General features: G+C 40.3%; 1 protein-coding gene across 2 annotated transcripts in view; it reads right to left on the reverse strand.

Moving 5' to 3' along the window:
* The window catches only part of HCN4 (hyperpolarization activated cyclic nucleotide gated potassium channel 4), a 2,820,592-nt gene that overhangs the window by 712,775 nt on the left and 2,089,362 nt on the right, over window positions 1-18,455 (reverse strand). The window lies entirely within an intron of this gene.

The raw sequence follows: 18,455 nt of genomic DNA on the forward strand, positions 1-18,455 counted from the left end.
CCACTGCTGAATACATACATAACTTTAAGTATGTACATCCCACAGAGTCCACACTCAAGCTGCTTTAGAAAATATACCTTTCGTTACAGAGATGATCATATTCCTAATATGATACTTCCTCATTTGGGGTTGTCACTCCTTTATCCTAGGTGGGTCCAGCTGCCTCTGGACTTGGTTCTATATTTTCTGCTTATTTTGCTTTATTATAAAAAGTTACAGGGATAGCATTAAACTCCTTAACAAACTTGAAGAAGGAAGACTGAAATTTGAGAAATTCTTTGAATCATCTTGACTCTCTCATCAAACATTTTAGGGGACCTCTGCAACAGATGGCCCAATAACCACCTCTCTGTCTAAGGAAGAATTCAACATTTCGGCTTTAACATCCTCAGTAAGATTTTGAGTTTGCAACCAAGCAAACCTCCTCATAGTAATACCAGTGACATCAGCCCTGCAAGTGGCATCAGCTGAATCATAAGCACTTTTCAAAGAGTGAGTAACCACTTGAAACACAGATGCAATAACATTACTTAATGATGCTTTTTTCAGATGAAGGAAAAGATAACATAGTGTTTCTCCTGTTTTCAAAGAAGCAAGCATAAACTTTAACATATGAGCTTTATAACTGAGAATTCTAAAAATAAATATTGCAGAAAAATACATAATACATCGTTTTCCCCAAATCTATTAAAACTGTCTTTCCCTTCCTTCTCTGAAGGAGATGGTTTAGCATTTACCAGATGTTTGGCAGCAGCTGGGTTTACCAGAGACAGCATTGCTGGGTAAGATCTGGGCTTAGAATAAAAAATGATGCAAGGCTGAGGAACTTTATGCAATCTTTCTGCTTTCTTGGGGACAGCAGACTGGCTGTCAGGCAAGATACAGACTGTAATAAATACATCCTCTAATTCTGGAAGTATAGGAGGAACTGGCATAGGATCAGGAAATTTCAGTTGCAGTAAATCATAACATTTATCACATGACAGTGGAGTATCATTTTGTTCCCAATAAAACAACTGATTAATTCTGGAAATCATTACAGAAAAAAGAAGCAAGTATATGGACTATCAGATGTATACTTTCCTCAGAGTCAGAATCAGAAATTTGTGGAGCAATTCTCTGCTCCTTCTTTCAGGATAAACAAGAGTTGTTCTCCCTTGCTCACCAAGAACATTCCAACAACTGAAGAAGACGTGTGTAACCTCCGTTTCATGGTAGCTGTAGTGACAACACCACAGGGACCCAAGGAAAAAGATGAACGGTCTTAGAAACTAGAAATGACCACAAAAGAGCCACCTGTGTCTGAGGCACTTTTGTAGCCTATTATAGTGCCAAAGGCTGTTTGTTAATTGAATCCAGTGGAAGTCTGGACTGAAAGGCAATGGAGGTAGATATCGCTCTAGTTGAATGCCCTTTGATTTTCCCTGGTGGTTCCTTATTGTAGGAATCATAGACATATGTGATGGTCTCAGTAAGCCATTTAGACAAAGTAACTTTTGAGATTGCCAAACCTTTTTTATTTTCTGAGAAGGAGACAAACAATTGGTCTGACTTTCTAAATTTGTCGGTCCTGTGCAAGTAAAAATGCAACTGTCTATGCACATCCAGTTGGTGGAGATTATACTCTGTCTTGTTGTCATAGTTTGGAAAAAACGCTGGTAATTCTATATTTTGGTTTAAATTGGCTTGAGAACAAACTTTCAGCAAGAATGAAGGATTTGTTCTGAGGGAAACTCTATCTTTGTGGAAGATCAAATAAGGTGGACGGATGGACAAGGCTTGCATCTCTGATACTTTCCTGGCTAAAGTAATTGCTGTCAGGAAGAGTGTTTTCCAAGATAAAAATTTTAATGAACAAGATGATGCTAGTTCGAAAGGGAGCAGAATCAAAGATGATACGAGATTGAGGTCCCAGGGAGGAGGAGGTTCTCTGAAGGGAGGTCTTAACAGAAAAGTACCCTTGAGGAAGGCTTTGCATAGTCTATGAGACATTAGACTAGATTCTGATTCTCCCACATGATAATTAGAAATAGCAGCTAATTGAACTCAAATAGTGGCTGCCGCTGCCCCTTGATTAAAGGTTTCTGTTAGAAATTCCAGGATTGCAGGTATAGATTCTGTGAAAAGGCTCTATATGTCTTTTGTCAGCCCAACAAGACAACCTCTTCCATTTGCTTGCATAGAGATTCCTAGTCGTCTGCTTGTGTGTGGAGACTAGAATGTGATGAACTGCAGGGGACAATTCTAGAAGCCTGGCTGAAAACGGAAGTGGAACAGCCAAGCTGTCACCTTGAGGGTGTGGAGTACAGGATGGAACATTCCTGACTGATGCATCAGAAGATCCAACACTGGATCCAGGATCCATGGGTCCTTCTGAAGGTAGGGCCAAAGGAAGGGGAACCAAATCTGATGAGGCCAGTATGGCGCAATGAGAATTAACCTGTGACTCAACAATTGTGCTTTCCGTATAACCTTTGGAATCAAGGGAAATGGGGGAAAGGCATAAAGAAGACCCAGGGGCCAATCGTGAACCAGTGCATCCCTTGGTGACACTCCCGGAGGGGAGACTAGGGCAAAGTAGTTGCTGCATTTGGAATTGAAGGGAGTGGCAAAAAGGTTGCAGCAAGGCTGACCCCATTTGTGAAAAATTCGATTTGCAACTTCCTGATTGAGGGACTACTCGTGAGGCATGAGAATCGCTCTGCTTAGCCCATCTGCTATAACGCTGGATTTCCCTGGGATATGCATTGCTGTCAGAAAGTGTTGAGAAGATATCGCCCACTGCCTCTTGACATAGAGGGTAGGATCTGGTTCCCCCCATCTGTTGATGTACCATACCACCAACATATTGTCTGTCTGAATTGCAATAGTCCCCGTGGGATGAGAGCCCTGAAGCAAGGCCCTCATCTCTAGAACATTAATATGGAAATGGTACTCATGATCTTTCCAAACTCCTTGGACTGTCTGTCCCAGATAATGCCCCCCCCCCCACCCTATCTGGGATGCATCTGTAGTTACTGTAGAAATAGGTTGGGGATATACAAATGGTCTGCCCATTGTTACCTGACTGGACTGAACACAACAAAGTAGGTCCTTCTTGTAAGAGTGAGTTATGAAAATTTCATGAGACATGGGTAACTCCTGCATGGACCATTGGGTGAAGAGAAGCCACTGCAATATTCTCATGTGAAGTCATGCCATGGGAAGTAGTGTTATCATTGCTGCCATAGAGCCTTTGACTTTCAGCACAAATCTTGCCTGTACTCTGTTCTTGTTGAGTAAAATAATCACTTGACTGCGTAACATCTGTATCCTTTTTTGAGGTAGCCTTGCCAACATGTCATTTGTATTTAAATTTGCACCAATGAATGTAATAAGCTGTGATGGCTATAAGGCAGATTTTTCCTGCATTTATAGTAATGCCTAGTCTTGAGAAGAGATGGATGGTGTAGTCTCTTGCTTTGATCAGTAGTTGCTTGGTGGTGACAGTTAGGAGCCAGTCGTCCAAGTATGGAAACATCTGGAATCCCTGGCGTCTCAGATGAGCCGTGACTATTACCATGCATTTGGTAAACACTCTGGAGGCTGTGGTGAGTCCAAAGGGCAGAGCTCTGAACTGGTAATGACTGGCTCCCAGCCAGAAGCATAGAAATCCTCGAGCGCCTGTCCATCTTTATGTGTTAGTACACATCCTGAAGATCTAACAAGCACATCCAATTGTCTTTTCCCAGAAATGGGAGTACAGACTGCAGTGTTACCATCTGGAACTTTAATTTTTTCACTGACTTGTTTAGTCTGCTGAGATCTAATATGGGTCTCCAGTCCCCTGTCTTTTTTGGAACTTAAAAGAACCTTGAGTAAATTCCGGATCCTATTTGGTCTGTGGGGCTTCTTGGATGACTTTTTTTTCTAGCAACTTTTGTATTTCTAGTGTTGCTTGATCTCTTTGACTGGGTGGAATGTCTGGGATAGACTTTGGTGGCTGAGGTGTACATTGGAAGGGGATATTGTATCCTCTGGATATAATGGACTGTACCCATTTCTCTTGATTCGAATTCAGCCCGGCTTCTGGATGCAGTGATATTCTACCCCCTACTGCATCCAGTGGTGGACAAGAGCCTCCTTTCAGGAGCGCTGGAAAGGCCTACCAGAGAACGTATCTCTGTCACCCTGGTTTTGTGGATCCCCTCTGGCGCGTGGATGGCGTCTTCTGTTGTTTCCCCCTCTGCCCCTGGGGGAAGGATCACCATGAGTGTGAGATAAGGCTCCTTTGGATTTACAGAACCACATTTTTCCCCACTCTTGACCTTTAGGATAAGGTCTGGTAGGGGCGAAAAAATGGACTCCAATGGCAGGCAGAGTCTTACCATCTTGTTGGCTCCTGGTGAGATAATAATGACAAGCCTTCAAAGGGAGTGTCAATAAAGGAAGAACGGAAGGGTTCAGCAAACTCACAAAGGCGCATCCAGGAATGTCTGCGAAGAGCTATTCTTGTGCCTGCTACCCTGCTCACTCCATTGGCTGCATAAGATATGAGCCACGTTGAGGAGTTAGATATGGAGGTTAAGGTTGCAAGCTGAGAGTTAAACTTATCAGATAAGTCCTGGGCTGTAGCACCTTAGGGTATCTCCTAGCTCTTTTAGGAGATCCCACTGAAGTCGCGTGAAAAGAGACAAAAATTCAGTGACTGTAAGGTAAAAGGCCGCTGAGGAGAACATATGCTTCCCGTATCTGTCCATCGTATGAGAATCCTTGTTCAGTGGATGAACAGATACAGAAGTTTCAGCTAACTCCTTTTTTGTGTCAGCTGCCACCACCATTGCATCTACAGGAACCTCTTTAATTAAATACTGCCTATCTTCCGGGGCCATAATGAACTTATTAGGCCTCCACAGAACAGGGTCCACTGAGTCTGGACAGTCCCACACATTTCTGCTCACCAAACCCAGGAGCGGGTCAAAAGGTGGAGACACCCAAGAGGTGTACGGGCGAGAGCCAAATGCCTCTAGGTATACCGACTCATCTTCAGAAGGGGAAAGGGACTTCCAGCTCCCTTCTGTTTAAGGATCTCCAGGATGTCTGAAAAAGAGATTCACAGAGGGTGACCTTGGGGACCCTTCTGAATCCTCTAAGTTGGTATCAGAAGTGACAGACTCAGGGGAGTCTATGTGCTTCCTCTTACACTGTCTCTTCCAAGGGACCTCCTTGGGGGGATGTTCCAGGGAGGTATCGGAAGAGGAGGATCCACCCATTGTGGCTTCCTGGGGCACTGGCTCTCTACTCTGTGGGTGATGTAGAGGTAATGAAGAAGTGGACACCAGTCCCTTAGGGAGAAGATTGACTGGAGCTGAAGGTGGAACAAACTCAGTTGAGAGCACACTCCGCATCACCTCGAAGGCACCGCGGTCCTGGGCCGAAAGAGACTCCGGCCCCAAGAAGCCAGAAGATATCCTTGGCACCAAAGAAGGTGGCTCCGAGGCAGATGTGGGAGCCGAACTCACCTGAGCCAAGGACCCAAGTGGGAGAGCCGGTTCCGACAAGGGTCCAACCCGTCCCCCCCCACCCCGGGGCTGACCAGCGAGTGCCGGCCACCAGGTCCCTAGATGGATGAAAGCATCGAGGAAACCAGAGCAGAAGTCAGAGCTGAGATATCAGTAGAGATTACTGGCTCCGGCAGTTCCAGCACAATGACTTCCATACTTTCTGTCTCCAAACTCATTCAAGTTGGAGGGAGGAATCAGCATAGTAGAAGGTACTGTTGTTGGCTCCAAGATCTGATGGGCTGGGCTTGAGAGAATTTCAGCTAGGGCCCTGGTCCAAAGCAACCTCTTCACTACCTGCTCCAAGTCATCATCCGATAGCCTGGAGGATCTAGAGGAATGACTGGAAGACTTGTGGCTACCTGCCACCGACTGTAGTAAAGGTGACACCGGCACAGAGTGAACAGGCTCCAAGGATGGTGACTGGCTCCTTTATCAGCTCTGCAATGGTTCCGATGAGACAGATGGAACTGAGGGAAAACCATGTTTCTCAGGCCCGACAACATTCAGAGACAAAGAAATATCAAGTTTAGTGCTGCTTGTCGGCTCAGACACCGGAGCCGATGAAGCAGACTTTTGAGTCTTGTCCGATTTCTTTGGTCTGATTTCCTTCGTCCACTTTTAATTAGTCCCTCAATATAAGCTTATTCCTCCTCTCCTGCAAGACCGTGGCACTAAAACTATGACAAATGGAGCAGGAGTCTTGAAGATGGAGTGGACTCAGACAGTACACGCAACTAGTGTGTCCATCAGTAATGGACATCTTCTGAGTGCAGGAATCACAGTTCTTGAATCCTGACTTGTGTTCTTTAGCTGGTTCCTTAGACATTCTAGCTATAAGGAAAAAATTCTCAATAAAAGTTAGAACAAACTATAATTTTTATAGAAAGAGAAGATAGCAAAAAACAGGTATCTAAAATAAGGTTTTTTTTTTTTTTTATATATATATATAAAGAGAAGGAAAAGGGGGAAGAGAAGTTAAATGACTATCTCCTCCACCAGAGGAGACGGCTCTAACTTAAAAGGAGTACTCCTAAATGGGAAGGAAGGAAGAAAAGGGGGCAAGAATCCTCTAATTTAAATGGATTTTTGAGTAGACAACAAGGCCCAAAGAAAAAGATAGCCGCAAACGTAAAATTACAAGGTTTAGAAAGCCTAAAATAACACAAGGCTATTACGATAGAACTAGTAAATAAAACAGATAATTAGAAAGTAACTATTATAAAAAATATAAAACATTAAATTTTTCAAGCCTGAGCCAGTGAAGACAATCCCGAAGCTTCAAGAGACAAACGAGATCAGAGGAATAGCCGCTAAGCACCATGGAATAGGACTCAGCCTCGAGCCAGTAGAAGCTCTCGAGCTTTAGTATAGGCAGAGTCAGAGCCGAGGTTTCGCCTCTGAACCCAAACAGCAAGAATGAAGGTGAGATGGGACAACATAACATGTAATGTTATCTATGGTTTTAGCAACTTCTTTCCACAAAAGTAAAAAGTAACACAGCCATATAAAAGTTACTAAAAGATACGTTACAGTGTACAAAAACAACTTTTCCTAACATAAAAATATATATTTTACAGAAAAACTTTAGCTTCTATCATAAGATTAAAAAGAGGAAGATTTTTTCCTCAAATGGAGCTAATCTTCCATGCAATGGAACAGTGTTCGCGACTGTTGATCCTCGAAAGTCTGCAAGAGGAAAGGTCTGTAAAGCCTGCCACCCAAACCACTCTTTTTCATTAGATCTGCTTGAGCTGCCTAATTGTTTGAGCACATGGAAGATGCCCTTAAAATTCAAACATTGCATAGCTGTTATTATCCATAGCAGCATGTAACCCATACATCTAAGGCTACTGCAGCAGTGATCAACACGATCATCATCACTAATTTAATAGCTGATACAGTCCAGTATAATATACAGTACATGAAATCAAAACCTACTGTCTTGTTAATCCTTTTGAAAATGGTACATGCTGATTTTTTAAGAAGCGTAGAAATAAGATCTGATTTCCCAGTAGAAACTATTCTTATAGCAAAACAGCTTCATTATAAAGAAAATTATTATTATGGATATGTGTAAAGTATTCCATGTAAAGCAGCATGGGATGTATCACCCAACATGAAACAAACTTTAGGAAGAAATTGCATTTTTTTCTAGACATCAATAAACTCATCATTTTACTAAATTTCTTAAACCTTCCCAAAGACCTCAGAAACAGTGTGACAGACTTAGAAAAGCACTGTGAATTTGAGTTTAGTACTGCGGCATGCAAGCACATTGCTGTACAGAAAATCCAAGAAAACATATTAAAATATAATTGATCTGAGTAAATAAATTTCACCTAGCTGTATTACAATGTTTTCCATAGGTATCACATGATTCTGGAAAAATGTAACAATAATAAAAGATTTCAAGATAAGAACAAACTATATATCTTTTTAGTCATACTGCACTAAGTGACCATGTCACAGCAAAATAAAAAAAATGTCTGCCAAACCATTATTAATTAGTGGGAGTACAGCAGGTATTAAATAAAAATCCCCACAAAAACACAATATGCAAAGTTATGCAGCATGCTACACATGATCCCATATAGTCCTCCAGTTCTTGACTGACTAGGAATTCTTGGATCACTATTTTTACATACAGGGATTGTATGGTCTATCATTTATATGGATCTATGTATCTGGGTCTCTCAGGTCTCAGCATCCAACTCAAAAGTCTATCTGGGATTCGGAACACTTTGCTAAATGTCGTGGCACAGCATATGAAGGAATATATACATTTTTCATTAATCTCTCAGAGGCATCGTTTCAGCACACTGCTGTCTGTTAATGCTTGTGCCCCAAACTGCACACATTTACATATTTGGGAAGCAACACACAGCAAGTACATTAAGTGCAAAAAGCATTACAATATGAACTCCTAGTTTGTGTTCAGTACCAGTAGCATGATAGCAGATGTGAATACCACTTTGGTATGACACATAATGCGTACTTATGGCAGGTAAGTGGTCATTCTCATTTATTTTCTGCCATCTAGTGAGCACTGTGTGTGTGTGTGTGTGTGTGTGTGTGTGTGTGTGTGTGTGTGTGTGTGTGTGTGTGTGTGTGTGTGTGTGCGTGTGTGTGTGTGTGTTTATCATAGCCACAACAAACAGTAACACTAAGAATACAGATATGCACCAACAGTTCACTGGCACCCAAATTATAATGAGGGGAGAAACAAGTGTTAACATTTCACAGAACCCATATTTTCAGGAATACAGCATAACATTGGCCTACACCTAAAATACCAAACAGTGTCATAGCATATACTTTGTAAAAATCATTCCAAGATGCATTTAATAACATACCTTGCAAACCAAAAACTGATTGCCAGCAGATGCATTGGTACATGTCCATAAACAAATTATCTTTAAAAAGCTTGCTCAAAACTAAAACAATATTTTTAAATAAAGTCAGAGAAGAGTTAGAAAATGTACTTAGAAAAATCTCCCATATACTTAACTTATCTAAAAAAGGCAGGCACCTACACCAGAATGTGGAGGGATTGTCAGTTAGTTCTACCCATCACACTTACTCCAAACATCTTCCCTCCCTAACTAGTCATCCTTATATATGCAAATAAACCAAACCCTCAAAACTGTACCCAGTCAGATAATAGATAATAATGACAGTCAGTAGAAATCTTGAACGATGCATACCTTACTGTCAATATCTCTGTCATAACTCTGACTCTCCATGCAAAGCAGCTGGTCCAGATATGATCCCAGGGAGGCTACTTAAAAACTGTGCTGGTCAGCTGCTGCCAGTCTTCACAGACTTTTTCAATACATCTCTCAGCCAGCAAAAGTGCTCAAATGCGTCAAGACCACCGGCATCATCCCTCTGCCCAAGAAACCATCTCCAGCATCATTAAATGATTACTGGCCAATTGCACTTACCTCAGTAGTGATGAAGTATTTTGATAAAATATTCAAAGGATCACATAACATCCTGCCTACCTGTGAAATTTGATAGATTACAATTCATATACTGGCCAAATCGTTCTACTGTGGATGTCATAGCCTTATCACTTTATCACACCTTGGACCACCTGGAAAATAAAGACTGTTACGTATGCATGCTGTTCATAGACTTCAGCTCTGCCTTCAATACAGTAATTCCACAAAAACTGCTGTCTAAGATGAGTAACCTAGGCATAGGAAACAAAATATGCATCTGGATCCTCATCTTCCTGACTGAAGGCCACAAATAGTTCGAGCAGGAAAACACTCAAACTGCATGTCCCTAAACACCGGGGTCCCACAAGGTTGCATACTCAGCCCACTTCTTTTCACAGTTCTAACACATGACTGCACAGCTATGCATCAAGTCAAACAGAATCATCAGAATTGCAAATGACACCACAGTAATAATCCTTATCCTTATCAAGAAGGAAGATGGGGGTGTCTACAGGGAGGAGGTGAACCAATTCGTTCATTGGTGCAGTGACAATAACTTAGCACTAAATGTTGGGAAAACCAAGGAAATCATCATTGATTTTTGAAAGGAAAATAATCCACACACCCCTATCATCATCAATGGTGCTGCAGTGGAGAGAGTAAATAGCACAAAATTCTTAGGGGTGCATATCTTGAAAGACGTAAGTTGTGCCACAAACACTTCCTACCTTATAAAGGGAGCCCAAACATCTTCACTTCCTTAGGAGACTTCGTAGAGCTAACCACCCCCCAGAGGTCCTGCTTACCTTCTACAGAGCTACGACTGAGCATGTACTGACAAACATCATTGTCTGGTATGGAGATTGCTCTCAAGCTGATCAGAAGGCATTGGATAAGATTGTTAAACAGGCCACAAAAATCATTGGCTTCAACCTTTAATCCCTAAAGGACATATATTCAAACAGATGCTTTGGCAGAGTCCGAAAACTATTGACGGATATATACCATTCGGCTTATGGACTGTTCAAACTCTTGCCAACAAGGAAGCGCTACAGAAGCATTAGATGCAGGACATCCAGATTCCACAACAGCTTCTTCCCACATGCTATCAGACTGCTGAAAAACAAACCCATAGCCTAACCTGCTAAATGGGTAAAACATTATTTATGTGCAATATGTCATTATTATTTACATAACTCTCCACATAGTTCACTTTATATGTCTCTATCTGCACTGAAAACTGTAAACTTTAAGTTTATGGCATATATTACTGGTAGGTAAGTTTATTACATGTGTGCCTCTTTACTTATTTATAGCACTGTTTGTTATATATCCTTATATTTCTATTGAGTCTGTTGTTGTATTTGTTTTGTTTTTGCTGTAAAAAGCTTTCAATTGTTTTACCTTATTTTAGTATCTTATTTTAATGACTATTTTTAGTATTTTAAATTATTATTACGTAATCTATCTTCGATTCTCAGCTAGAGCGTCTTCTGCGTGGAGACATGCGTGAATGGGCGTACCTTCGTTGAAGGTTGTGCATCAGGGCTGGTAACTCGGCACGTAAAAATCAACTACCAATCATTAGCAGACCGGAGTTCCGCTGTGGCGACCCCTAACCGGGAAAAGCCAGAAGACACAAAATTATGTAATCTATCTTCCTTCTGTAAACTGTCATTCTTACAGTACGAGTCTAAGTATTGAAATTTCTTAGGGTGATAAGCACTTTTTCTTCTGTGTTGATCTGTATGACAATAAAGTTTACTTTGACTTTGACCTTCCATTTCAGACTTCCTAATACAAGCTCAGAAACTACATTCACAATCACTAAAAGGCAAGTATGTGATATGACCATTTAAAGATATACAGAGCATCCCACATGTAATTAAAATTGAATAAATAGTCACGTCTCCTCATGTAGAGTAAACATGAATCCCCTCTCAGTCTGTTTCTTAAAATATGAAAATTCAGAAATAAACCACTAAACAAACATCTTTTTATGTTGCAGCTTTCATCACAACCCTGTACCAGTACTAGGTGTAGATGATTTTCACTTATTCAAGGTTCTAAGCTGTGGCCTTAAGCTGAGGTGTGAACTGTTACGTAGCTCTAGCCATACAGATGGAAAATGATTCTTGTCAATAGGGCTTGCAATGCACTGGTACCCATACAAGATTTTATTTCTGCCACACATTTGCTTACAAGGGGTAGGCATCAGCTTCCTGTAATCCTGAGTTGGATGTATTGGGTATCAGATACTGAGGAATGTACATAATATTATCATTAGTGTTTTGTTTCCATATGAATGCATGCAGTCTTCAGTAACCCCCCCAGAACATTAAACACTGTACATTTCCATCTTCCAGGTGTATACATTTGGGGATGAGGAAGGACAGCTTTATACTGAGACACATAATGATAAATAGCCAGATGTTTCCCAGCCCCATATAAAGATTCTCAAACTAAAGAGTTAGGGATTGGCAGGTGATGAAGAGTTGGGGTTCCTTCAGAGATCACGCAACAGCAGCATACATCTGCTATATTTGTTTATATTGTTTTAGGATATTCAGAAATACATGTACAGCATTCACTAACAGCTTAGAGAAGGATAAAAGTATGTAGATGGGGAAACACTGAAATTGTGATACATAAAGGAAGAGAACACAGAAATATCCATCTGTTTTGGCTAGTAATGGAGGAAGGGATGTTGGTGGTTCCATGTATACAGTAAATATCTAAAAACATATCCAACCAACATTATTTTGTGTTTCTTAATTCTCTACACCAGGGAGCAAAATGTTCCATTACTTGTCACCCTTGGTATCATTCAGCCTGCAGTTCAAAGATGAATGCCCACGCCTCACTTTTCAGGTATGCAATATCAGTTTATTCTTAGATTCTTTTAGAATTCAGAATTTATAGCTAGGCTATCATGACTGCTTACATACTTCCCCATCGGCATGGCCCTAGTAGGAGAGTGCGTAAGCCTTCTCTTGGAATTGCAGCCAGGACACTGGAGGATCCTTAGTCAAGGCAGTACCTTGTGATGACAGTCAAAATCTAGCCCATGGTGATGTATGCACTTCACCAGAGATATTGCTATACATATGTTGTGAATCCTCACACTCACTGCTTATATTTCATACTGTTATGCTACTTCTGCCTGTCATATGCTGACTCTTTGTAACATTGAATTTTATCTTGTTACATTGTTATTCACCTGGCAGAATATGTTAAGTGTTTGCAATGCTGCCTTGCAGTTTCAAACCATCCATGTATATTTAATTGGCCAGACTTCAAAATAATTTTTACCTTGGACAAGGCACTCGTAATGCTTCATGAAAGCAAGTGACTCAGAGAGAGAAGGCGTGCCTTTTTTTCTGAGCAAATATTAAAATGAAGAAGTGCTCAAACCATCATGGACATTCCCCAGCATCCATAAGAATTGGGCTAAACACTGTCAGCAAAACTGAAATGTCAGGAACGCCATGCTGAAAGCTGCCTCATGATTACCTTTCATATAGTACTTATTTTTAGTGCAAGGTAAAATTTATGGGATATTATATTCTAGGGTTGTTTCAGATGACTATCACAGCATTGTGTGTTACTGTCAGAACTTCTGTGGTTGAAGAACATATGTTTACAGCTCTGCATTCTGTATATAGCAGTTATCTCCAAATTAACAAGCCTGATAATCCATTTTTCAGAATGCTTATCAGGAAGATGAGTGTCTTAACATACTCAGATGTATTGCACATTGCTGATTTCTGCATACTTGCTGTTCTGTCAAGGTCCACACAGGAAACTAATAACTAGATACTGTATGCCCAACATGTGTAACTGCATACTTCCTACTGTTTGCACAGCAATGTATTTGTTTGTTTGGTTTTCATTTGTTAATGCTGAGGGAACACTGATTTCAAAACCTTTTTCAAATACAGTCTGGGCCAAAAGGCAAGTACAAACACTGCAATAAAATTATAAGCAAAGACACAGTCTAGTAATGACAAATATGAAAATGGCAATAGAGAGTAATGAAAACTGGATAAACAATACCTGCAGACAAGACACGATCCTTATATACTTAGGGAAAGGTAGTGATTATTTTTGTCTATGCTGTCCAATGATACCTACTTTGCAAAAGATGGGGTTCTGGACAGAAGGTGCACAATGCACAGCCGTTTGTTTGTTTTACTGCAGAATAGTCCATTGGTGGTGCTGTACTGACCTAATCTGCATGGTTCCTGGTGAGAAGGACAGAGAGTGAGGAGCAGGCTGCAGCATGGGTGCCTTGACTTTTCATCTAAATGTAATCACTCTCTGAAGGTCTATGTCACATATACCTTACATGCCCTAAAACTTACAGATTACGTTTGCTGTCGGTTATAGTTGCAACCTTAATATTCATTGTTTTGTGGCTCTGGAAAACTTAGTAGAGCATTGTCAACAGTTTGGCATCATCTGTGTTGATAGACAGCTTTCACACATCCCAGTATCCTAGTTCGGTATTCAGTCACTTTGCAGTAGTGCATGTACTTATTCAGACTGCAGTCAGGCACTATCAAGAACTGCCAGGAGCAGGTAACGCAATTCATTAATGCAGAATTTCAGATGTTATCCCAATGCCACAGGAATATAGGGTACATGCAATGTTTGGTGTAGGTAAGGGGATTCAGTAATACACAATGTTATGTAACCCCATTACCTATTCTTAGAACAATCTGACATTTACAGAGCATACCACATAAGCACCAAGTTAATCCAAAGCTAGTTGATGTAACTTCCCCCGTAGGACAGCATTTGTTCTACAGACATATAGGCTATGTAGCCTATATGGGATAAGTGGCAAGATCCTGAAGCTTTCTGGCACCACACCACCCTCTATATGTCAAAGATGAAACTTAGGCATAATCAGTAAAAAATGTTATGCATAGTTTTCCATGTCTCAGATAACAAGAAGGGCATACTCTGGGAGTGTGCAAAGAAAGCACAGACAGAGTTTTTAATAAGCAAGATTTAAGTCCCTTCTATTAAACTGGGAGACTCACAAAACATAGCACCACACATGCACAAATCCACATAGCCCTTACCCATTGTCCCAATCCCAGCTTCTCTTGTCCTGTAATATATAAGCTCCACATGTATGTGGGAGCTAGTACTTGCAGATTTCGTAGATTTTCCTACTATTTACATTCTGCAGAACCAGTTTATACAGGTGGAGTTCTTGCTATGCCATGATACCCATGCAGTTCTACTTTTAGAATTCCAAAGATATATTTTTAATGAATTACATTATTTCTATTTAGCAGTTTTGACCTTGCTGGAGTATTCACAGATGGGGTTTTGTGCTTTTTGCATCTGCCTCTTTCTTCCTTCTGTAGCATTATGTCTGGGGAGGACATTATACACAGGATGATATCTCAGTGGCTAGTCATCCATGACCTAAGCCCAAGCAGCTGCTGAAATTGACTCATAACACCACACATGCCACTGAGCAAATGCAGCATTTCTGAATATGGCCTGTTGTATTTTTAAGAGATGTTGTTCCAGAGACTATAGCAAGTTTTATTTGCTTTGGAAATAACTACTAGTACCTACATAGGCAAGAAAAGATAACACAACAAGATAGGGGACTGGAGTAAACTGCATTTTTATTCACTAAAATCTATCACTAAATTACATATTCATTAATATAATACTTATTTTGCAAGTTTAATGAGATAAAGCCAGTGGAAAGATGAATGTTGCTTACTAAAACCCATGATAAATTCTCAGTAGGTAATTAACATGATTGCCTATTCATGAGCTGCTGTCAGCTAATGTCATATAGACCTAATATAACTACTTTTAAATAATATACCGTAAAATTTAAAAGTTTCGCTGATAAAATGCATATCAAATAAATGAAGAATTGATGTAATGTATGACTACACTATCATGATGCCACAAATCAACATTTTACTCTAGATTAACACTTAAAACAATCCCTGCTCTTAAGTTCTTCGTCTCCAGTGACGCTTGAAAATACAAGAGATACTGATTAACTAAACACGGTGACATAGCATCCCTCTTCAGTCATTCTCACAAAGAAACAATCAGCATTCATTGTAAATCCAAATTATAATGTTATAATGGCAAGTGCCCTTTGAAAATTTTATCACAATTATCCATTCCATATAACCATCGCAAAGAATTATTTACAGTATTAAAACATTACCTCTATAAAAATAGCTATGTAGCAACTGACTACTTCAGAACTGCACAATCTTTTCTAGGAGTATATTTACTTTATATGCCAGAAAATGTCTTACTAAATAAAGGCATGGTAGTTTCATTCATTACTTGCAATGAAGACTGGTCTAAAGCCTCTTCAGCCATGACAAAGGCCAAACTGTATGAAAACATACATGCATATCAATAACTTTGGCATACATATACACACACACACACATACACACACACACACACACACACATATAAATATATATATATATATATATATACATATGTGTGTGTGTGTGTGTGTGTGTGTATATTATATATCTCAGTTGTTACAACCAAATATATTCTGTAGAGCTAACTGCTAAATATTGCAGTTGTACAAAAAACATGAAATCGCATATATACAAGATGTGGCACAGTGCCTGTTTCACATATAAAAGTGCTCATTCTCACTCTCTCTCTTACTACACACACACATGTATATATATATATATATATATATATATATATATATATATATATATATATACACACACACACAAACACAATGTATTATGATGGTAGAGTGTATTGGCTGAAATTCAAAAAGGGTTGCCACTAGCAGAAAGTCCTAACATAGGCTAGTACTACTGACAGCAATTTTTTCTAATCCAGAGACAAGGCCCATTAATGAAAACAACCGAAAAGAAGCACTCCCCCATAGTAGTCAAATGTGTGAGACCTAGGGTTGCCACCTGTCCGATTTTTTTTCGGGCTGTCTGGAACTCAAACTTATTGCTGGTACTCTGAAAAACACTGTACAAACTGCAGCATTCTGTTTAAAAAAAAAGACTATAGGAGTTTGTTAAATTAGTAGATTCAGTATGCTTTTCTTTAAAAAAAAAAAAAAAATAGCATCGCAAACCAGGAAAAGAGGATGCCCCCCCGATGTGCCTATAACATCACAAAATGGAAGGAAAGTGAGCAGGGAGAGGGAGATGGGCATGGTTAGGTGAGAGATTAAAAGAGTGTGGCACTGGTACAGTTTCAGCTGCAAAAAAAGGTTGCAACCCTAGTGAGACCATGTAAAAGGTAAGATCAGATAAGCATCTGCAGAGAGCTAGTAGTAGAGGGTGTGAGGAGTATGTGTATATGTATGGCATTCTGTCAGCATGTCTGCAGATGCATAAGTGGTGTGTGTGTGTGTGTGTGTGTGTGTGTGTGTGTGTGTGTGTGTGTGTGTGTGTGTGTATAGAGTTGCTGCCATACTTATAAACTCCCCTAGGCTAATGAGCAAAACCTGCTAATGCTGAGGAAGGAGGTACACTAGACACTAGGGACCTTTAACTCTTACTCAATGTTGCACAAAATGTTAACAGAACAACATGATTTCAGCATGAATCATTTTCTGAACAATAAGATTTATGGAAGAAAGGACTAGACACCAGGGAGACTCTTAAAATATTATTATAAGATACTTAAAAAGTTAATAGATTAACACGTTTTGCCTCATGAACCATTTTCTGAACAAAAAGTAGTATGAAATTCCAGTATCTGGCAATATTGACCATGATTTACAAGGGTCATGGCAATTCTTAGAGGCAAAATAAGCGATGTTCTGTAAAACCAGTGACATTTGAGAGATATGGGGGGAGGGCATGTGTGTGTGTGTGTGTGTGTGTGTGTGTGTGTGTGTGTGTGTGTGTGTGTGTGTGTGTGTGTGTTTGAATATGTGAATGTGTTTGTGAGAGTAAATTGGGGGTACCTGTTCGGAATTCATGGGCCGCCAGTGGGTAGTACCGCAGGAAAAGTACTGATTAGCACTAGCAGTAACAGCCCATAATTCAGACACATGCAAATTAGAAAATAAAGAGGATTAACAGCATTTTCTGTGCTCATGGAAATGGCCCCTTTCGACTGCAGTAGTTTTCAAGCAAGGTGAAATTCTTTCCGAATCCAAGACAGTACAGTTGTGTACACTTAGCATAAATGTAGATGTTCGAGTGTATTCACTGTTGCAGTCATCACATTTGGGTTATCTGCCTGCAGGTACCCCTCAGCCGGCCTGAATACCAGAGTCTTCGGATTTCTGCATCGGATGCTGTCGCTTCTTCCTTGATGTCAGGTCGTCAGGGGTATAAAACATGCAGCCGATGCCATTACATCAGTTTTTCTTGCCCCAGATGTCAGGTGCCCCCATAATAGGAAGAAGTTAAATGGCATGATAAAACCCCCATCAAAAAGCAAATACACAAGAAAAAATAGACATACCAATCATAAGGAGAGGTAGAACCAAGAGAAGTCAGGGGGATGGAGGGAGGGTAACCAGGACTGCAACAGTGAATACACTCGAACACCTACATTTATGGTAAGTGTACACAACTGTACTATGTTCTTCATGTTTCACTATTGCAGTCATCACATTTGGGTTGATTCCCAAAGCTAAGGGAGGGAGGAGGAAATTAAAGAGCATTAGGGACAGCTATTAATTCCTACAAGACTGCAGTGACAAATCCAGTTTTGGATTTAGAAAAGATAGGCAAGTGGTAATGCTTGGTGAAGGTATGTACAGAGCTCCAGGTAGCAGCTTCTAGGATATCCCTGGTAGGGACCCCTCTGAGAAATGTCGCAGAGGTCGATGCAGCCCTGGTGGAATGTGATCTTATCCCTTGTGTGGTAGGTTTTCCATGGTGCTTGTAGCAGAAATGAATGCAATGGGCTATCCATTTGGAAATGGTTTGCTTTGAAATGGCCTTCCCCCCTCTGC

The sequence above is a fragment of the Protopterus annectens genome, chromosome 7.part0 (assembly GCF_019279795.1).
Source record: "Protopterus annectens isolate FY-2018-M chromosome 7.part0, PAN1.0, whole genome shotgun sequence".
Lineage (NCBI taxonomy): Eukaryota > Metazoa > Chordata > Ceratodontiformes > Protopteridae > Protopterus > Protopterus annectens.